We start from the raw sequence: 19,549 nt of genomic DNA on the forward strand, positions 1-19,549 counted from the left end.
TGGCTTTGGGAGCAGGTGTGCATGCTTACAGGCTTAAACTGGGCCAAAACAATGGCAGCGCATATTTGGCAATGCCTGGAGACATTTTTTGTTGCCAGGACTGAGTGGTGCTGCTGGCATTTAGTGGGTAGAGACCAGGGATGCTGCCAGACATCCTACAATACACAGGACAGCTCCCGCATCCATGAGTCAACAGTCCAAAATGTCAGTGGTGTAGAGCTAAAGAAGTCCAGGCTGAGGTCCCCACACTTTCCTCACTGGTCCTTTTATCAGGTCCTCCTTTAAGCCATTTTCTTTCTTGACTCCTGAGATAATTCTTAACTGACAAACAAATTTACCTGCAATTTCTCCCTTTCTCAACTTCTTAGCATAGTTCGTAAACTCTCCATGATCTGACCCCTGCCTACCACGTCTCCGGTCCCATCTTCCATTTCTCTCCTAGCTCTCTGCTCCAGCAATGCCAGATAATTTTTAGTTCTCTGAGAAAGTCACGCTCTTTTATACCTCCAGGCCTTGCCCATGCCTCAATGAATGACCCGGTCCCAGGGCCCACCCCACCAGCTCTTACTTAATCCTTTAAGACTCTGCCGAACGCCACCTCCACCACCACTTGTATGTATTCTCGTGTCTACGTCTCACATTTCTGCAGTCATCTCAAGGTCACGGACGTGATTTTTATTAAGCTTTGGAGACCCAGCACCCTGCACCATGTCTGGTCAATGAACAGGTAGAGGAAACAGGCCTGCCCAAACTTCACACACTTTGTTGCTGGAAAGACCAGGATTGACACTCGGGTCTTCAGACTCCAAGTCAAGTTTTGCTCACCAGGCCTCAGGCTACTTGTTGGTGCTGAGCCACTTGACCTCTCCAGCTCCCAGTTAGAGAAGAACAAGAGACTAATCAGGCCTGGCTGCTGCCACCTCCCTAAGTGCTCCCATTTACTCACAAGCTAAAAGACAAAAGCCCGGCCCCCCAGCATATGTCGGATCAAAAACAAAGAACAAAAAGGAATGTGAAAGAAAGATGCTGGAAACAGTAGCTACTTTGATGCAGGCAAGTCTTTGAGGAAGCAACTGAGGACTGAGCCCCCAGCAGGGAGGAGAAGGAGGGGGAGCTGCCCGAAGGTGAATCACATCATTAAGGGAAGGACTTTGCTCACAAGCTGCTAGCTGGGCTGGATTCCAGGGAGCACCAGGAATGGGGGGATGCATTAATCCCATCTCCTCACATCCTGCCTGGGGGCCTTACAATCTGTTCCATTAGGAGACTAAGGATTCCTACAGGAATGGCAATGAGAGCCAGAGATTTGGGAAGGAGGATTATAAGTAAGGGCTAGAACAACATAGTAATTAATATGAGACTATTATTAACAATAAAATGATTTTATAGTTTATAATAATGCAATAATTTAATCAGTCATTATATTGAATCCAGAGATACAGGAATGGCCAAATCTTGTCCTTGAAATAGTCACTTCTCATGAGGTCCCAATGAGAAATACGAGCACACAGTGGGAAGCAAAGCAATGCTTTATTGTTAGCTGGGCTTGGGCTCAAAACTCTGGAGTTCTCTGGTCAGCAAATGAGACTATGCTTTCTGCTCAGCAGGTTTTGCCTAAACAGCGTCACGACAATGGCCAATCCAATACACCACCAGCTCCAGAAAGGCTGGTACCAGAGACACAAAGACAGCGAGGGAGTGAGCATTTTTCTGCAGCTCCTGGTCCGGAGTTGGCCTGGGAAGCCTGGCACAGGACCAGGACACTGTCTCTAGTTTGGCTGCCGTATGGGAGAACACAGGAGAGGAGAGGAGACACTTGTAGGAAAGCGATCTTGTGATGCTGGGAGCCTGGCCACCAGGACGTTGTGGCTGAAGAGAATCCCAGAGAACGTTGGGATCTGACCCCAGAGGGCCGTAGGGCAGAAATGGCAGCTGTGGGAGCCCTGGTCTCGCCAGAAGAGCAAGCAAACCAGACGTCAGCACGGGGCTGAACCCTAAGGTAAAAAGCAGTGCTCGAGTGTTTCAGTTTGGACCCCAAACAACTCACCTACCCACCAGATTCACAGACAATGTTGGTGAAATCCAATATCAAGGGAGGCAGGTTGGCCCCCATGCTGAACGTTGAAGAAATGACCCTTAGGCTTTCGAGGCTTCTTTAGAGATTGGGAGGATTTCACCTCTGCAGTAAGAGGACAACCCTACAATTCAAATGAGTAATTTCTACTGCCTTTCTTAAAAAGTCAGTTATGGTACTTTACAGTCTCAGTTTTGCCTTTGGGCTGCTGAACTTTTCAGAAACTTTAAAGCAAGGTGGGAAAGTATTTTTTGAGATGGTAAAGAGTCACAGGGCCATGAACCCAGTAGGAGCTCAGCAGATGTCTTGGATGAGAAGGAAGGGGACACCAGCCATGGCCAAGGTGCCCTGTCCAAATGGCTTCATACCACAAGACAGTGGCATCAGAAGCTTAGGACACCTCAACTGTCTTCCCTGGCCCTCTCTTCATCATCTGGAAGGGGGCACAGTGCTGGGAAGATCAAACCAGTTTGCATCTTTGGAGGATCTAGATTCTTTCTTCTCCTGCTGAGCTGTCACTTGCTGTAAAAACGATCATTGATATTCAGCCATTATACTTCCATAATCATTAATATTCTTAAAAGGCTCTTGGAAACACATTTATACAAGGCTACACGATCGGTTTCTACATTTACTTTCAATTTAAATAAGGGCTTTAGCCAGAGTTTTGATGTGCTGTTTACTTTAATTACTGTTCTGCCCCTATCTGTGTCTTGACACAGTGTCATTTAATATTTTATGAATTTCCTTTAGCCCATTTTTTTCCTGATATATGTGATTCTAAGGAGCTATCAATGCAATTTTTTTTTTAAAAAAACTTGCATTTTAAACTTTTCTGAGGTTCTCTGTAAACAAGATGTGGCATGTCTATTGCGTCTCTTCCCCTGGTGATAATGGGAGGGAATAAATAAACCAACAGACAGCTGCTTTGCCAAGCTGGCACAGGGATGCCAGGATGTTTGGCCCTGCCGGGGCCTCAGAGTGACAGCCCAGCAACTTCAGACGAGGCAGGATGCAGCCCAAAAGAAATCAGAGTTGCTTCTAACGGTGTGTGGTCTTGTGGTTACGGGATCACCTGGGAGCCCCACCTTTGAACCACTGAGTCAGAATCTGCACTTTAACAAGATCCCCAGGTGTTCTGTGTGCACATTAAAAGTTGAGAGGCGTGCACTAAAGGAAATCAATCAGTGGGTGAGAAGAAAACAGACTTTGTCTCTTTCTCAAAATTCCCAGGCTTTCGTGGGAAAGCAAAACTACTTTCAGGTTCTATGGCAGATTATCAGGGCTAATTCTAAATAAGTACTTTAAATGTTGTGTTCGCTATTTGCCCCAAGATTTCCCCCCATTTTTCCATTCATCTCTGTGTTCATTTAAGAAATCTTTACTTAGTCTCACTGTGAGCGAGGAATTACGAAAAGCGATAAATAAGACGTGGAGTGCTATAACAGAGGTACGTGGAGTGTGCTAAAGACACACAGAAGTGGAGGCTAATGGAGAGGTCAAAGATGTTTTCATTGAGGAGATTAATTTTTGAATTAATTCTCGAAGGATGAACAGGAGTTCTACAAGTAGAAGAGAGGTGTGGCTGGGAAGATAATGCTAATGGAGGTCAAGGAAGTGATGACTAAAAGACTCGGGTGTGTAAACATTCAGGACAGGCTTTACGGCTGGAATGGCACTGTCTTCCATTCCGTCGGCATGGTCCAGATGTTCCTGGATCTAGTCAAAGGTGGGCTGACCTGCATGGCCCGGAGCACACAGCCTCTGCAGCAGGGAGGCTCACAGGGGAGGTTTACCCATTCTTAGGAAGAAAGGGCTTCCTAATCGGGACTGGGGTTGACTACTGTTGGACAGAGAAACAAGCACCGGGACCCACAAACTTATATCGATCAATCCCTGGTGGTGGCTTATGATGGTACCCTTCGCCTCTCTGTAATATCTGTAAAATGGGTTCCTGTGAAGGTTAGATAGATGAGAATATGTGAAAGAAATGGGATCTGAGCATGAGTATGAATCTGAAGTTGATGACTAGAGCAGGAAGGTGAATAACAACAAAGACAAGGAAAGTAAAAAGGCCAGGTAAGCATCACTGTGACCCTAGAGCAATGGAGACTCAAGGCATGAACCCCAGAAGGAAGTAAAGAGTTTCCACTGGCCCCATTTCCAGCCTCCTCTACCTACTCTATTGGCACTTAACATAGAAACTAGGCCCTTGGCCAGCGACAGATCAATACTTCCCCTGAAGAGTAACCCTCTTGTGGGACAGCCCAGACCAGGGATACGATCTCAGTGACGTGCCTTGGGGATCGGGGGGTTCCTGCAAAAGGGGACTTCACAGGTAGCAGACAGTTGTCAGGCCTCAGAAAATGGGGAATGAGAGAAGAAGACACTGAAACCTGTAACTTAGGTTTAAGGATAAATATTATTTCCTTGTCTCTTTCTGTATGGACTGAAATAAACTGCCCTTTGGGCAGCACCTAACCAAAGAGATGACATGAACTCATTGCGAGTGAAGAAATCCAGCTAAAAATTACTTTTCCATTTTTTCCCTTCTATATGTGGTGTTTATCATGGGTAACAGATGAATGGATGATCTTAATTTAATGGCAAAAGTAAGGGGAATTAATTCTGATACTGAAGGTACAAAATAAATACTCTACTATTTCTTTCTAGATCCTGCTCTTCTAGGCATCTGAGAAAGTCTATCAAATATTGCATTTATTAGTCTCAGTGCTGTTTGAATTCCTGATTCAACTTGAGAATTTTTATGAAACTCTAAGCACAGTACCTAGCATAGAGTAGATGTTCAACACATGTATTAATTTCTTTCTGTGCATAGCTATTCCACCTGCTGGTTATCTTTATGTGAATTTGTGTGGGTTTGGTCACAAGAAAGACTGGTTTACTTTCGATTGTAATCATAGCAATAACTGCACCATTTATTGGGCAATCTACTATGTGCCAGAATTTTTATATACATTTTGTCATTTAATCCTCCAGTCTGCCCTTGAAATAGGTACCATCATCTCCATTTTGCAGATAAACAAACTGAGGCTCAGAGAAGTAAAGCAACTTGGCCAGTTATAAAAGCTACCATTTAACTGCTAGAGCTAGGATTTGGCTAGCTCAACCCAACTAGCCCAACCCAAGCTCTTTTTAGTGTTATCATCTCCTTCTTTTATTTGTTTGTTTGTTTTTTTATTTTTTACGCCTACGGCACCTGTTCTTCCTAGGTGGTCACCCATCCAAGTAATAACCAGGCCCGACCCTGCTTAGCTTCCAGGACTGAGCTTGTTCAGGGTGGCATGGCCATAGACTTTTTATTGCCTTCTAAACAGAGAACCTGAGAGTTGGAAGGACTGTCAGATCAGCTAGGCAAGTAGTTTTTGACTGTGGGCCATTTTGCCCCCAGGGGACATTTGAACAAAGTCTAAAGATGTTTTTGGTCATCACAACTAGGTGGAGGGGTAAGTCTTATACTACTGGCATCCAGTAGGTGGAAGCCAAGCATGCCACCCAAAGCCCTACAGGTCGGTACCAACAATGATGGGTTACCCTATCTGAAACGTCAGTAGTGCTGAAGTTGAGGATCACTGGTCTAGACCAATCTCCTGACTTTACAGATGACAAAATCGAGTTGGAGGTAGGGTTAAAGGTCATGCTTATTTCACTGGCACAGAGGCTCATGGGGACCACCATACTTCCTCCAGTCTTTCCAGCACCCTGTGCTATCTGTGAGAAAGAACTCAAGGAGTGTGCCCTCCCCTGCTGTCAGGGGTCATGGTAGGAAAGGCACCGCCAGGTTGTCCAGGGAGCCAGCAATTTGTCACATCAGAAACCATTATTCTCAGGAGCAGTGCCCTTATTTAGATTTCAGAAAAAAAGGCTAAAGTTTTCTCAAGTACCAGGTTTTCCACTTTGCTCTCTCTGGCAGTTTTCTAATGCAAATTCGGTAGAATCTGGATGAGAGTGTGCCGAGTCAGGGTGTGCTTGCCAAGGGGAGAAAGTGTGTCCTCCTGATTGGGGGCTGGCGTTAGAGACAGCAGTGGCTGTAAGCTGGGGCTCAGGAGCGGGAGGGAAGCAGGACACCTTTAGGGCAGAATGTGCGCTGACTGCTTTCAGCTCCTGCCGCAGAGGGTAAGATGAAGGTGGAGCAGGGTGTGAGCAGCCCCTGCAACAAACTTATAACCCATCATTGTGCATTACTACCCAAGCAGGCCCCATGCTCTTGAGGGACCCGGGGAACGGAGAAAGCAGGGGCCTCTGGGTCACATGTGGACCTGGCGAAGGACCTGGGCAAATTCTCAGCATCTTGAAGTCTCACTTTTTCTCCCAGTATAGTGAGAGCAGTCTAACCAGTGGTGGATGGAGTGAGATGACTTATAAGAACTCGTAGCACAGTGACGACATGTGGGACTCATCAACATATGCTAGCTTCTTCTCCATTTCAGAATCCTCCAGCGGGTGAGGGTGTTTTGGGACATGGAGAACTAGAGGAGACTTTGTGTGGAGAATGTCAGTTGGGGAAAGGATGGTTTAAATACACTAGCGTACTTAAGGCTTTCGGTGTTCTAGTTACAAAGTGGGCCGGGCCAACAGCTAAGCCCAGGAACAAAACCAGACCTATATCCAAGGTGAAAAGCTTTCAACAGTGCCCCTCTCATCTGCCCCACCCCTCACCTGCTCTGGTCCCCTGCCTTCCCTTCAGGAAAAGAGCTCGCTCTTGCCCTCCTTGCCTAGAGAGTCCCAGACATGGACCACAGATGGAAAAGGACGTCCCAGAGGAGGCCAGGCCACAGCACCCCTGGCACGTTGGTGTCTTCAGTGCCGTGTGAACGTAAGGTAGAGTTTATCCAGAGCACTAAATGGAGCCCTTTAGTATTCAGGCTGAGTTTCCTGGTTTTTCTAGGAGTGCAGCATTGCGGTTCAATATTTGTTGGGTGGTAATTAATAGCACTTAATCTGTAAATCTTGAGCTTATTTCTCGTTAGTTGTTAAGAAATGAAGTCACTTTAGCCAACCCAATTTTGGCTTCTTCCCTCCATCCCTTCCCAGAAATGTCCTTTCCTATTTTAGCCCTAGCAGGTTTTAAGAACAGAAGGCCAAAGCAAAGTATTAAAAAAATAAAACCCCAAAAGATGTTTACCGAGGCAGTTACCTTGAAAAAAGAATTTATGAAAAAAGAAAAAAAACGAAGCCCTCCAGGGCTGATCTGAGAAATTCCTTAAAGGCAGAGGAACATCTCGTTTCCTTATTCTTCCAGACAATGTCCAGTAAACAGAGCACCCTCAGCAATACAGCTATCATTTATTAAGTGCCTACTGTGTTCCAGGCGCTTAAATATATCTCTATTTAATTCATATAACACCTCAGCAATCTTGAAAGGTGAGTATTGTATTATCTCCCTTGTATAAACGAAGGAACTGTGTTTCTGAAATAGCGAATAAGTTGTTCAAGGACACACAGCTAGGAAGTGGAAGGATGGAACTCTAATGCAGGTTGGTGTGGCTCCAAAGCCGAACACTTCCCACTGCGCCATATTACTGCTTACTATGTGAGACTTTTACCAATGTGAGCTACCCAGGAAGCAATAGATGATACTCATAATAATACTAATTTAATCTCATATCGGCATGGTTACAAGCTTCTCTATAAGTCACTTTATCTTCATCTGATAGCCTTGTGCCACAGGTAAGTGGGCATTATTGAATTACTCTCATTTTACAAATGAAGAAACTGAGGCTCTGAGGCCTTGAGGGATTTGAAGGGTCAAACAGCTCTTAAGCAGTACTCTGCCAGTCAGTGTGCCAGGTGTAAGGTGGCACCTGGGTTTTTAAGGCAAGTAGCACTTTCTTCCTAGGGAGAATTTCTTGCTGGCTCAGCTGTTCTGTATGATAACATACTAGTAATGTCTGGATTTCAGGCTGGTGTGAGAAGAAGAAGCCAAAGACAAGGGTGCATGGGGTGCTTGGCAGGCAGGGCAGGCCACGAGTATTCCTGCCACTGTTTTCACGGTGTCAAACACCTATGGTAGAAATGTAGCAAACATTGCAAATCGGGCAGCATGTATCAGATTTAAAAACCTCAGGAAGTTCAGGGCCAGCAAATAAAATGTGCTCCATTCTACCAGAGCTGAGGGGATTGGGCAAGAAGGAGCACTTGGAATTTTGACATTACACTTTGATCAGTTTGACAGGTTTAATATTATAGAAATATTTCATTGTTTCAGCAGAGAAGAGGAAATCTAATCATCCATCCAGCTGAACTCGAGATTTGTCATGAGTCACTGGAGGGGCGGGGGCAGAGAAAGAAAGAGAGAAAGAAAAAAAGCTGATTTAAAATCTAGCTTAACCTGAAGTAATTTGGCCCATTAGTTCAAATAGTGTTCTTCCCCCCGCCTTCTTTTTATTTAAGTCATTGCTCTATTTTCAAGATATTATTTTTTAAAAGTGGCATCTAATTATGTTTTCTCTCCACATTCATTTTGAGCAGGTAATGAAAGCTACGGTGGGGAGTTCTACTGTGATTAATGGAAGAAAATGCAGATGGTGCTGAATTGGAGCAGCGGTGTAAAATATGGTTTTATAAATAGGATTGAAAGGAACTAAAGTGCTCTATTGCTAAACTCAATGGAGATGGTGTTCGTTCTACTTTTGGTGCTGTAGTTGTCTGGAGGGCAAAAAAACCCCTCTGGATATCCCAGACCAGTCTGCAACCGTCACAGTGTCCTCTGTCTTGGGGGTGACATGAAAGCCCCCTGCTCATAGATCTCTCTTCTACCCGGGAAGCACTTGTTTATATTTGCAATTTATTCCTGGTAAAGCATTGCTCTCTCCCAGCATCCTCTTTTATTTTGGGAGAGAAGACTAATAAGACAATAATCCTGCAGCTAGTCTGAGATTCCAACATGGAGGGGCTGGTAGAGAGAGTACTTGGTGCCTTGATGGAGTAGCGAGGCCAGGAAGGGACTAGGGGCACGGGGCACAACAATGGGCTGAGAGATAAATATAGATACATTCTTAAATCTGCCTCGCTAGGCTCAGATGTATCCTTTTCTTGTTGGGAGCAGAGAAGGTAACCCTTGCTAGATTTACACTGAAATGAGGTCAGGCTACCTGGAAAAAGCCAGACTCATCGAGCAGAAGATGTACATTGTTCCATGAGAATCCCCATGGTATGAGAAGTGACCAGGTTCTTGGCAATATCATCAGACAGTGCTTAATTTGGGCCTGTGTGAGAATAGGGGAAGTGGCAGGTCAGGGAGAAGGTTTCACCATAAGGAGTTTATTTCTGTGAGTATTGAATGGAAAATCATTCCCAAACATGTAACACGGGCCAACTCTCTTTGCAACAGCAGGAAGAGGCAATTCGGGTCAGAAACAAGGCACTCTTTCCTCTCCATAGTCCTCTTTTCTCTTCCTGAGTTTTGTTGCTTGTGTTGTACTTTCTCCTCATCTCCACTTTCACCAGCCTTTTGGGCCCAGGTCCCAGCTCTAATGCAGATTCCACGATGCTACTTGTCAGCCCCCTACCTATGCATATGTATGGAATTTCGCTGAGGTAGTTGTACAGGTTCACCAATTAGTCTGCTAGCTTCTGCAGGTCAAACACAATGACTCTTCCAGGGGCTCTGTAATGCAGCTGGATACTGAGCTCTAAGCTCGGATTCTGCATTAGAGTGTGTGGAGGGTGACAAGTGATGATGTCTTACATCTAACCAGAGTTCAACAATTACATCAAGATTCTTCAAAGAGAACACCCGAGAGTCCATAATAGGGACCATGTAATGAATGGGAACAGAGTTTTAGGAAGCAGATAGGGAAATATGAGTTGAAAATGGATCCTTTGGCAACAAATCATAGAATCTTGTAGGTAGAGAGGAGAGAACCTTACAGATGATCTAGTCTGCAGTTATCATCCTGGGGTAAACATTAGAATTACTTGGGGGAACATGTGAGAAATTCACATTCTGGGGCTTCCTCTTGGAGACTGTAATTCAGTGGGTCAGGGTGAGAAGTTCAGAATCTGGTCATCAGGGAAGTCTAATGCTGCTGACATGGAGGTCTTGTGTGGGTCCCAGATGAAGAACTTAGGAAAAGTAAGTGACTCATCCAGTGCCAGACGGCTAGTTCAGAGGGGCAGAATGAGACACTCGTTCCCTGGTCTTTCCATTCCTTTTAACTGCCATTAATTAGCATTTCACTTGTGGAGAAGCTCTGTGGTTCTGTGGATAACAGGGGGTTGAATGGAGGACACTTGGGCGAAGAAGGAAGAACTGTTTGGAACACATGTGAAACTCTATTTACACCAAGCTGTAAAACGAACTTCCCATTTTCCAGCTTCGGCTTCCAGAATGCAACCTTAATCTAGTTCATTTGCATAAGCTTTAAAATAAGCCTTTAGAACAAATGTAAATGGATCTTCAAAGAACAATATTATGATGGGTTCAGTGTAAATGACTCAAAAACATATGGACGACATTTCTTGAGAATTTCCCAGAGAGTCATGCTGTCTGTCTGTATACAAAGGAGTTTTATTATAAGGCAAAACTAGGGGTTCAGAGGACGGTGGTACTCATGGAAGGATAACCTCTCAGTGGTTCTTATTTATGTTCATGCCTCCATGGGCTGAACAGATGACATGGAATGGCCAACATGAAACAGAACTAAATCTCTTCATCAGGCCGAACTTGGATTGTAGGAGCAACTCACATCCCTGATCATGGAACACAGAACACAAATGTCAGAACTAGAAGGAATCTGAGATTTTCTCACAGTGGAGATGAGGAAGCTGAGGGTCAGAGAGGCAAGGGACTGTCAAGATTACACAGCCAGTATTCGTTGAATTAGGACATCAACTGAGGTATGTCTAACTCTGCATCTTATTTTCCTTTGAACCCATCATCAGCTGCTAAGAAATCATCTGATACCAGCTTTTAGAACTAGATAGGTCCAACGCAGCTTCAGGGAGAGGTTAAAAGCCAGAACTTTATTGATCAACAGCTCTGCCACATCACTGACACACCGGTTGCTGGGTAACGTGGCTCCCCTCTGAAGAGGCAAAAAGGTGATTCCAAAGATGATGGATCTGCATTAAGCAAAACCCAATAACAAGGCACTTTCAGGTCAAAGACTTGGTTACTGTGGTTTGGAGTTTCTAGGTCAGCTGCTAAGGGGCTGTCCCCTGCTCAGCTTATCTGAAATGAGGCCTTCAGGAAAGACCTCCTCAGAGGGGAGAGTCAAGAAAACCAATTTAAGATCGCCTTAGACAGGAGAGGTGGAGATGCAGGCTTGTTTTCTGCCCAGCATTAGTATCTTACCGTACAGCTAGGCTGACAGTAAGGAGGGGCTGGCTGTAAAAGCCCTGGCCAGAAGAGATGGCCGGGGGCGGGAGGGAGGCTGCTAACCTTGACCATGTCAATTAACTGCTGAGGACCTCAGTTTCCCTTTTGTAAAATGGGGGGTGGTGGATGGACTAGTATTGTAATGTTGGTCTATGGATAGGTGCTGTCCAGCTGCATATGAAACATCTGAACTGTTTCCTAACAGAGACTCTTGGGCCCTAATTTCAGCCATTCTGACTCAGAAAATTTGTCATGGTGCCCAGTGACAATCCCATTCATTCACTCACAGGTATTTACTGCACATGCATAATATGGTCTGGACTCTGTGTTAGGTACTGAGGTTATGATTATGAATGCATACTGCGTACTGCGTACAGAGCACTGTAGAAGGCAACTGGAGCACATAATTCTTTAAAGAATTCTTGCCTGATGAATGACTGTATAGTATTACATATGTGGGTTCTGGTCAAAATTGGGTTTGAATCTTTGCTTTGCCACTTACTAGCTGTGTGGCCTTATTTATGCAATTCACCTAACCTCTTTGATCTCACCTGCAATATGGGGATATAATTATGGTGCCTACCTTATAAAAGCATTGTGATGATTGCAGCAGATAATCTGGCTGAGTTGCTTAGTGCAGTTTCTGGAGCAGAGCCAAGGCTCACCAACAGCAGGTACACACACAGATTCCTAGGATTTCTCAGGAGCATGTGTGCCATGTGCATGAGTGTGCAAAACACATGCAGGCAGGCATGTGCAGTGTCTCTATACCTTAGAATAGATTCAGTGATGGGAAAGACCTGCAATTCTGCTTAGCTCATCAGGGAGGGCCTCGCAGGGGAAGTGACATTTGATTTGGGACTTAACAATGGATGGAATCTTGATAACCAGAAATGGAGATGGGCAGAAGGCTGAAGAAGGTGGAAGTCTTACTTGGGGAAATGGTGAACAGGCCATTTATGGAGAGGGTCTTGGTGGGGAGGGCCTTGAGTGCCAGGCTAAAGAGATCCTTTAGTCAAAGGACGCGATCGGCATCAGTTTCTCTTTTGAAACACACAACCTAATTTTTTTGGGTAAGGCAAGCCTTTTGATAAATATTTGTTGAATAATTCAGACATTGAGCAGGAAGCAGACTTTCTGGAAAGTTCATTTTGAGAAGACATGCAGGTCAGAGAGGAGCGATGGGAGGGTGGAAGCAGGGAGGCCAGGGCTGTCGTAATAGTCCGAATGTGGGTGGCAGGCTGCCGCACTAGAGAGGGTCCAGGAAGAATGGAGAGGATGGAAGCAGTGCCAAGCCTCGGTGGCTCATTAGAGAGAAAGGTGTGGAAAGAAGAAGCAGAGACTTCAGTTTCCAAAATGTATTATCTGGAAGAAAATTAATCCCAGTGGGTCCACTAAATGGGGCTGAGGAAGAGGACTCAGAGCCTTTCCTGACCCTCCACACTACGTCAGGGTTCCCAGTCCTGTGTCTCATGGTGCTGGCAGTAGTGTCTGTTGGACAGAAAGGCCTCAAAGAACGTCACTCTTATTATTGTTATTTATAACAATATAACAATATAAATAACAACACTGCAAATTTCCCTGCTAGAGGGTAGGCTTCATAAGGCAAGTACTGTGTCTGTCTTGTTGCCCTCTATAACCCCAACACCAAAAATCGTAAGTGCCACATAACAGATGCTAAATAAAGATCGATAAAATAACAGAACTGGTTAACGCAGGAAAGTAATTGACTCTGTTTGAGGCATATTAGGTTTGAGGGGATAGGCTCCGTCTTGGTGAAAATGTCCTCTGGGTAGTTGAATATTATGGGTTAGAGGTCCAGTTTAAAGTGGGAGATCTCTGGTCACCAGTGGACATCCTCTGCCATCCCAGGCATTCACCCTGCCTCTGGCCATCTTTTTGAGAGGATCTTATGGAACTTTCTCCAAAATCACCTTTCCACTTTCCCACCCTCCCTGTATCCTGATTCTTCTACCAGATACTCTTTGAATTTGAGCTATGGTGATACCTCTGTGATACAGAATGGCCTCTTTTGTCTAAAGAAAACTACAATGGAATTGCAGGCTTCCAAATGAAGCTTTGAGGTACACTCCATAGCAATTCAAAAGAAAAAAAAAAAGAGAAGCCTGAATAATATCTTAGCTCATTAAAAACAGCATTTGGTTTACATTTCAACAACTGAAAAAAAGGACAGAAGTGAATTTTACAATGCAGCCACATGTGCTGAGACCAGTGAAACAAGACCACGATGGGAAATGGAAAAAGAAAAAGAAAAGAAAAGAAAAATAAAGAAAACAAAACCCAAACAAAAAACTCTGATAACCGGTTGTGTAACAATAAGTACTCGATATATTTGGTATGGCGATTTCCAGCAGTTCTTCGTTTCTCCTACCGAATTCCCAAATACTTGCATGAAAACAAGCTTACAAGGTCAAAACCAGAGAGATAACAAAAAAAGTATCTGGCATCCTCAGGTGCTCTAACCACTGAAATTCACTCCGTGGGAAGGAGGTTAATGTGAGAGCTCAGCCTGTAGTGGCCCTCTGGGTTCTTCTGGCCACCTCATTGCTTGACACAATGTGGGTTTTCATGGCTTCGCAGCTCACCCCCACGATGCACAGGCCACTTGAACTTGCAAGGAAAGAACCAGGCGAAAGGTCCAGAGGCCTTTGTACCAGCCCTAGCCTTACACCTGAAAGGGACAACATTAATGGTCACCTCGACCAGCCAAAACTCTGCCTAGCCTCTGGGTAGCTACTAATGCAGTCAGTCACCCTGCCATTCTTGAAGTCTTTCCCTCTCTTTCCTCCTTGTCATTGTTTTATTTTGCTTTTTATCCTCACACTCCAACACTCTTTGTTAGTTTCTTTTTACAGTCTTGTCTTCTTCTATTCACTCTGTCGATGTTGATGGTCCCCAAGATTAAGTCCCGACAACTTTTCTCAATTTTGTCTTCATTCTCTAGTCTCTTGTGCTTATTTGGCAAAATTTTTAAAAACCTTGTGTGTGCCAGACACTGTGCTGAGCTTTTTTGGGATGCGAATAAGAATGATGGGCCCTTGCCCTTCACCAGCCTGTGGTTTGGTATAAAAATGGGTACATAAAACAAGTAGATACCACACAGTGTGATACGTATTGTACAAGGAGTTTCAGAAGAGTGAGGAGAAAGTGATTAACTCTGCCTGCTGATGCAGGATCAACTTCACGAAGGAGGTAGCAATAAGTCAAGACTCCCAAATTCATAGTTCTAGCCCTGACCTGCCTCTGATCTCTTGAGCTCCCCACTGGAGTTTCATATGACTTGCCAGCCTCCACTGGTATGTCCTGCAGATACAACAAACTGAAGATTTTCAAAACTAAGCTCCAAACTCCATGCATTGCCATTACCAGCCACCTAGTCACCCAAGCTGGAATCCTCAGAGTGATCTTAGACCTCTTTTTTTTTTCCCCCTCACCCAACCACTGATGACTATATCTCTATGAAAGTTCTGGCCAGCCTCCTTTTATGTTACCATGATCGCTACCCAAGTCTAGGCCCTCGCTGTCTCTAACCTGTAGTATTGCAAGTGTTGCAATCACTTTCCAAATCATTGGGAACAACTATGTGCAGAGAGCAGAGAAAGGACCCCAACACCCCTTTCTATCTGCTGCAGAGTTGTTCTTTGCAGAGGCTGCTCTTGGTAGCCCTTGCTGCCTAGAGTCCTGTGGTCAGCCTGAAGCCGCTCCTGCAGAAGGGCATCGCACTATTTTCCTGTCCCTCTTGCCCTGGATGTGGCCTTCCCTGATGACTTTCCACTGTTCTGTGTCTCATTCTGAATTTGAATCGAATCTAGTGCAGTGGCCCAGTAAAGCAGGGGTCCCCAGCCCCGGGCCACGGACTGGTACTGGATGGTGGCTTGTTAGGAACTGGGTGGCAGGCGAGTGAGCTAAGCTTCATCTGTATTTGCAGCCGCTCCCCAGAGCCAGCATCACCACCTCAGCTCCACCTCAGATCATCAGGCATTAGATTCTCATAGGAGCACACTTCCCTGGTGCCAAAACGGTTGGGGACCACTGCCGTAAAGGACCACTTCATTAGTAATCAACCTTCCTGGTGATGGATTTATCTGCTCCTTGAATCTGGTGAGTTTGAGCTTTGAAGGCAAAACCAGGAAGTCACTGCAATTTTGAATTGTTTTATGCCATTCCAGTTCCGGCAATTCAAGGGAGACTCAGGGCACTCTCATCTTGAGGCGAGGTGCTGCCGTGGTATTTTTGGCCCTCTGGGTGTGCAATCTCGCTATCTCACTGTCCACTTGCTTTTCCTCCCTTTCCCAATAAGCCGCTCAGGCTTCCGTGGCAGAAGACAGTGTTAGCCCCAGGAAGCTGTGAAAGCAATAAAAGAACTAAATGTTTTCTAGGTCACCGCCTGATCAAGTCCCCACTTAAATAATAATCTTGCCATTGCATTTGCAAAACCCCAGACTCAGGCCCCAAAAGGTTATTTCATCAATAATTCTTGAGCTTGCCCACGGCTAAAATTATTCCCAGCAGCATTTCAGGCTATCTCTAAACAGGCTCTGTGGAGGAGAGTCCTGGTTCTGCTCAAGTACTTAGGCAGGAACCATTAATATTGTTGAAGGGGGAGGCGGGGCAGGAGGGGGAGGAAGTGTGCATGGTGGGTAGGATTGAAGAGGATTCTTCCAGAAGGGGGCAGGTAAGGGAGGCCACGGCAGATTTGGCCCTTGGTTGGGCGCCTGCTGTCTGACAAGGGAAGCTGCTTTTCGTGTTTATAAATGTGGATGAAACCAGGCCAAGTGTGCCATCCCACGTCATGATAAAAAGTCTCCCACAAACCCAACTCTGCATGGGGTCTCTTTGCAATCTGCAGCCTCCAGCCGCTCCAGGGCTGTGTGCTACTCTGCTGTTGAAATGGCTTCTTTGATTTACTCAGCGTATTTACCAAGCAATTTGCAAGAGCAAGTAATTATTCCTCAGTTCACTGAATCATAGGTGGGGGGAAACACTTAGGTCATCGAATTTGACCTCTACGTAGCCTTCCTGGGCCTCCATGGACTTGTGTTCCTTTTAGCATTTAATCTCCTCCCGCCTCCAGTCTCGACAGCCCTGGAGCGCCGCCACTTCCCCAGAGAGCCCAACCCTTCGCCCAGTTGCGTCTCTCAGCTCTGAACTTTTTACTGTTGTGCTTTTCATCTCCCTCTCCACGCTGAGGGCTATTGCACCTTGTCCTCCCGGCTTTGGAGACGGTGATTAATTCCCTTACTTCATTTATACTGTTTTCATGGAGGTATTTATAGACCGTGATTGTGTTCCCTCGGAGCCAGATCCTTTCTCAACTATATAAATTTGGCTCCCCCCTTCTCTCTCCTGATACGACTTATCTGCTAATCCCTGGAACATTTGTTGGTATTTATGTTTGGCTCGAATTTTGTACACCTGTGCTAAACTGCACTAACTCGCGTTGCTCAAATCGCCCATTCCTCGATATTCAATGAGAAAGTCTCACTCCCATTCTTGCCAATTTTCTCTTGGGGACACCAGCGGCTGAAAACCAGAAAGATCATGCAAGGGGAGAAGAGGTTAACAGATGGCTCGTAATTATATTACAAGAGCATCTCCAAAGGAAATAGGATCATTTTTCAAGCGACTTCTTTATCCAAGTACTCTGTTGCAATTCTCCCCCTGTTACCAAGAAGTCCCTTTTTTTTAAAAAAAAAAAATGTCAACAATTATTTCTCCAAGAAAGAGAACTTCCAAATAGTCTTTACAGGGGAAAGGAGACAAATGAAGGAGAGAGAGTGAGAGAGTGGAACTGGACCATTGTGATCATTTCCAAAACTCCACTTTTGACGTGTGCAGTCCAGCTGGTGAGCCTGGGAAGAAGTCAGATTTATACTCATCAACTGTCTGGGCCATAGAGGACCTGAGAGATCTTAGTCTAATTTCATCTTCTACATGAGGAAACCGAGTCAGGGCTGTGTTGTAGAACAAGTGCTCACATTGATGTCATGGGCCTTGGGTTCTATTGTCTGCTCACCTGTTTACCAGCTATCAGGGGTCCTTGATTACATTCCCCAATGTTACCACACCTCAGTTTCCTCGTCTGCAAAATGAAGGGTGTGCTATCTACTTTGGGCTGGCTTTCTGTGGATGTTGATGATAATGACTGTGATAAATAGGTCTCAGGCACATGGTAAGCACAGAATAAATGATAATTGTTACTAAGGCATAGAACAGTGAAGTAACCTTCCCAAAGTCACTTGGGCTACTCTGGAGCCAGACTGTGGGCTGTTTACTTCTCAGTTCAATGCATCTAATACGGCGCTAACTCCTTAATATCTACCCCGTTGAATACACCCTATTTCTTGAAGGTGCCACCAAAACGTTCTCAGTTATGCCACACTGGCAGTAAATGCTCGATGCTCGATGCTCAAACATGGAGGGGCTCAAAGCCCACACTGAAACTTCCAGTGAGGGAAGCCAGAGAGGAGCACTTCTATCTTATTATATCCTCCTTGGAAACAAGGTTTGACCGAGAGAGACTTATGCATATGGTGTGAACTTGCCAGTGAACGTAGCAGTGAGGCCTGTTAGATGGCTGCGGGGCTGGACCAGAGTCACCAGCCCAAGTCAGAATAGGAGAGGTTTCATGAAACATTTTACTAGAGAAGGCCCAGGTACTCTGCTGGGTGATTTACGAACCATTGACTTTCACCTCCCTCTCCCCATACCAGGAAGTAGGTGTAATTTTTTTTGGTCTATAAATAAGGAAGTAGAGGACCAGATACACCACATGAGTTATACAAGCCAGCAATTGGCAGTGTAGCATTTGAACCCAGGTTCTTAGTGATCAATGATCATCTCTTTCCATTTTCATGAGTGTGCTAATAAAATAAATAGCGGCTATCACTCTAGAGATGGCTTTCATTTATGTGGCACCTATCTCCAAGGAGATAAAAACATTGATAGACTTTTACAAATCCAGTTAAGTTTGTTATCTTAATATGATCTTGTCTAGTTTCTTCGTATGGATGTGTGCGCATGTGATTTAGACAGAGAAGTTAATTTGGATCATTTAGACTAAACGCATTTTATCTTATGTCTGTGCTGCAAAATTTACCAGAAAATTTATGAAACTTCAATTCACATTGACAGTGTAGACAAACTGTCTGAATGCATTCTATAGAATGAGACGACCCTTCTACTCAGCTCATTCAATCCACTCACCCTAAGTCGAAAATGCCCCAGGAAGCAAACTGTCTCATTCACAAAGGTCTTCAAGGACAACCTGCCTCAGTAAAACCATCTCCTTGTCTAATAATTTTTCACAGCCAGAAAGTTCTTATACATAATCAGAATGTCTATTGCTTTGAGCAAATCACTTTTCCTTCTGTTCCATTCTTGTAAGCAATGGAGAACAGCTGGGAAGGTTTCAATATCTCTATTATGAACTTGAAAGCTGTTTTAAAAACACTGTTCAAGTGTCTCTTCCGCTGGCTAAATAAACTTGATTCGTTTAGTATTTGTTACAGAGAGAGATCATTTTCTACACATCCAACCCTTTGACAAGAGACTTACAATAATTTTGGAATGTGAGATCTCAGAGGGCAAGAGTTACCAATGGTTAAAGAGCTGTATAAAGTAATTATTACAATACTTGCTTCAAGTGGATACTTATTAAACATTTTTGTTTAGAGAAAAAGAGAAAAGAGTGAGAACTAGTGCTAAATTCCAGTGTCTAGCAGAATATAATAAGAAAGACAGAGAGGAAACAAATTGAAAGGGTAATGTGAAAGAAGATGTATAGAAAAAGAGAGAAAATGTCTATTCTCCTCAATTTGTATTATCTGTGAGCAGGGTAGGCAAGAGTATTACAGTCAGTCAGAATGTGGGCTTGAGAGCAGGAAAGAATTGGTTTTAAATCCCTATTCCGCCTAAGTGTGTGACATTGATCAAGGTGCATCTCTTTGCAGTTCAGTTTCTTCTTTTGCAAAATAGGGACAGTGACATTTACCCCTGAGTTGTGAAGATGAAGCAGGATACCCTAAACATTTACCAGTCTCATGGAAGGTGTTCAAAACATTGTAGCTCTTATTCTCTTACCCCAGGAAGCTGCCTTGTCTTTTGAAACT

General features: G+C 44.6%; 1 protein-coding gene and 1 pseudogene across 2 annotated transcripts in view; both read right to left on the minus strand.

Annotated features, from left to right (window-relative positions):
* The window catches only part of KIRREL3 (kirre like nephrin family adhesion molecule 3), a 521,313-nt gene that overhangs the window by 273,546 nt on the left and 228,218 nt on the right, over nucleotides 1-19,549 (minus strand). The window lies entirely within an intron of this gene.
* On the minus strand, nucleotides 5,283-5,391 carry LOC118603093 (annotated as a pseudogene).

Source organism: Rousettus aegyptiacus, unplaced genomic scaffold, assembly GCF_014176215.1.
Source record: "Rousettus aegyptiacus isolate mRouAeg1 unplaced genomic scaffold, mRouAeg1.p scaffold_m13_p_5, whole genome shotgun sequence".
Classification (NCBI taxonomy): domain Eukaryota; kingdom Metazoa; phylum Chordata; class Mammalia; order Chiroptera; family Pteropodidae; genus Rousettus; species Rousettus aegyptiacus.